Source organism: Palaemon carinicauda, chromosome 5, assembly GCF_036898095.1.
Source record: "Palaemon carinicauda isolate YSFRI2023 chromosome 5, ASM3689809v2, whole genome shotgun sequence".
NCBI lineage: Eukaryota > Metazoa > Arthropoda > Malacostraca > Decapoda > Palaemonidae > Palaemon > Palaemon carinicauda.
Genome location: NC_090729.1, coordinates 53,455,556 through 53,458,584, shown reverse-complemented (window position 1 = coordinate 53,458,584; position 3,029 = coordinate 53,455,556). Strand labels below are relative to the sequence as shown.

Genomic DNA, 3,029 nt, shown 5'->3' with positions numbered 1-3,029 from the left:
TAGCAGTGTAACGACCAAATGAATCACATGAGTCGTCTGGTTTCTTAAGAACAGTCATAGCCTCTTCTACAAGGTTATCTACTTGGCACACCTTACGTTTTAGCCCTTTGCGTGATGGAGGCTTCATAGGTGTGGATGAATTCGTACTGCAACTCGGCTGCGCCACTTGGCCATTCTGTAGAGAAATAAAAAATTGATTAATTCTCAAGATATATGTATAACGCAAGGTAACGATTTATATGAAAGCATCTGTTATCTTGCACTTGAATAGAACCGAATAATATATGTAGCCAATAAATATTCAGATTTTTCTTATTATGCTGACTGCTTTATATTATAAATATAATACGCTTTTTGTAAGCAATATTGTTTTCGGGCCAAAACGTATTATTTGAGATGTTAGGTTGGAATTAAGTCACGCACGTAGATGTTAATGCAAATAGTTCTATTTCTTTCTCAGTTTCCTTCGACTGAAAATGAGTGGCTGGCGGTTGCTGCTGATTTTGAAGGCTACTGGAATTTCCCAAACTGTGGAGGAGCAATCGACGGGAAACATGTGAGGATTATTTCCCCTGCAGGAAGTGGATCCTACTATCATAACTACAAAGGGTTCAAAAGCGTCATCTTAATTGCTATTGTAAATGCAAATTACGAGTTCATGATGGTGGATGTCGGAAGAAATGGAAGAATGTCAGATGGTGGAGTTTTCCAAACTACAACTTTCTGTAAAAAACTCCATCGGCATGAAATCAATCTGCCATCAGCAGACATGAACAAAGAAGGTTTGAATTTTGTCTTCCTCGGAGACTATGCGTTTTCTTTACACGAGAATCTATTGAAACCATTTGCTCCTAGAGATCTAACTATAGAGAAACGAATATTCAATTATAGAGCTTCCAGAGCAAGACGGGTCGTAGAAAATGCGTTTGGTATTTTCGTAAACCGTTTTCGCATCTTTCACACAACAATCAATATGAGTCCAAACAAAATAGACGTTGTTGTGCTAGCTTGTTGTATTTTACATAATGTATTGCGGCAAAAAAATAAAGGTGGTTATTCACCAACCACTATGGTTGATCGAGAAGATATTGGGAGTCAGCAATTGATCCCAGAATCTTGGAGAAACGAAGAACAACAACTCACCCCTCTTCAATCGAACCTAAATAATACAGGGCAAGCTGGCGGCAAACAGAATAGAGACAAGTATGTTACCTACTTCAATATTAATGGAGCTGTGCCTTGGCAGAACGATATGGCCTGAAATGGTACTATTAATGCTGATCACTTTGCTTACTATTTATTTTATTGTTTAACTTTAGTTTAAACTTGAGGCGTACATTTCTTAGATTTCTGTAATACAATATTTGAATTTTGACAAATTTACAGTAATGTTTACAATGACCTACATTCATTTGTACATGTATGTATTAAATAAAACGTTTCAGTTATTATAACATTTCACTTACCTCAGTTTCAACATCCGGTTGGTCACATTGATTATCTTCCGGTGTCGGTTGTTCATCGTGGTCCGCACTGTCAATGCTACAGAATGATTTATGTGGCTCTTCATGATCACCAGTAAACGCCAGTAATTTGTAATACCAAAGTTTTGGCACATATATCTCATTAGCACCAGCACCTGATTTCGTCGATTTTCTAACTTTTGCATGTTCTTTTCTAAAAGCATTCCTCAAGTTTGCTATTTTCTTCTTTACAAAAGATACATCACAGTCAGGGTTTACTGTTTGACAAAAAGTTAAAAGACTTTTGTAGGCTGAATCTCGTTTGTCACGATTTGAATACTCTGGGGATTTTACTTGCCATAAGCACGTATGTGTTTTATAGATTTCAATGTATTCTGTTATAAAATCTGTATTCGTAAAACGAGCGTCAGATACACAAACCATGGTGACACCGCTCAGGGTACAAGTATCTCTCCTGCTGTCAGCCACACACTTACTATTCAACCTGTGGAAGGAAAGAACTCTCGCATTTATCTATAGACTCAGCGATAAAATCTGTACGGGGGTAAAAACTTCCAACATGATGGAAGATCAAAATGAGCGATTTGATGTGCGAGGTTTTATCTTTATCGCCCCATACCCAGGCAGATATTTAGGAGATTTGGTCCGTAGCGATCAAATCTGCTGAAACTGAGCGATCAAATCTGCAGGTGTATGGCTAGCTTAACTTATTAAAGTAATGGATGATTACAATATCAATGGTGTTCATGTATTATAATCAACTCTAACAGTGAGTACCATCCTTCCCCTGGCTGAATTCAAGCAAAATTTCCCATATTTAATTCTGAAAAATATCAGATGAAAGGAGAATTCTTTCAGCTTCTATCATGATAAGTAAAGTAAAAAAATAATTCAGTAGCATATACTTACATGATTTCTGAAAGGAATGATTGAGAGTCAGTGTATATAGTTTTCTTCTTAATCTAAAATAAATTTCCTCCTCTTCATTCATAAAAAAAAGGAAGAAAGAGCCAACGCAGAACCGTTTGGTTTCGGACGCGACTAGCAGTGAGGTTAGACGAAAGATGGAAGACTTTCCAGCGGCAAATTGAAACATAGGGTATCGTATGCGGTGGCCATATTGGAGGCGCAAGAATCCTCCAACTGCTGAAGTTCCCGCCAGGATATGTCATGTTTTAATAAACTGCTGCGGTTTCGATCATCTTCACCCAAGATTACACCATTTGTCTTCAGTTTATGAAGGACTTCGCGTTCAGATGTTCGTTTCCATCCATGGCTAATCAACAATTGGGGAGGTGTTTCAGAAAGCTAAAATAAGTTAAAGAAATGGAAAATAGTGCAATCAACTTCAAATGGATGATAATGAAATATTGAGTAGGGCTATGCCTTTTTGTGCTTTGCAATTGGTTTTATCACCATTTAATTTCTTATATATATATATATATATATATATATATAATATATATATATATATATATATATATATATATAAATATATATATATATATATATATATGTATGTATGTATATATACATACATACATA

The 3,029-nt window shown here is 36.0% G+C and overlaps 1 pseudogene; it reads right to left on the bottom strand.

The window, feature by feature from the left end:
- The window catches only part of LOC137640446 (uncharacterized), a 2,279-nt pseudogene extending 249 nt beyond the window's left edge, over positions 1–2,030 (bottom strand).
- Positions 2,031–3,029: the final 999 nt, after the last annotated feature.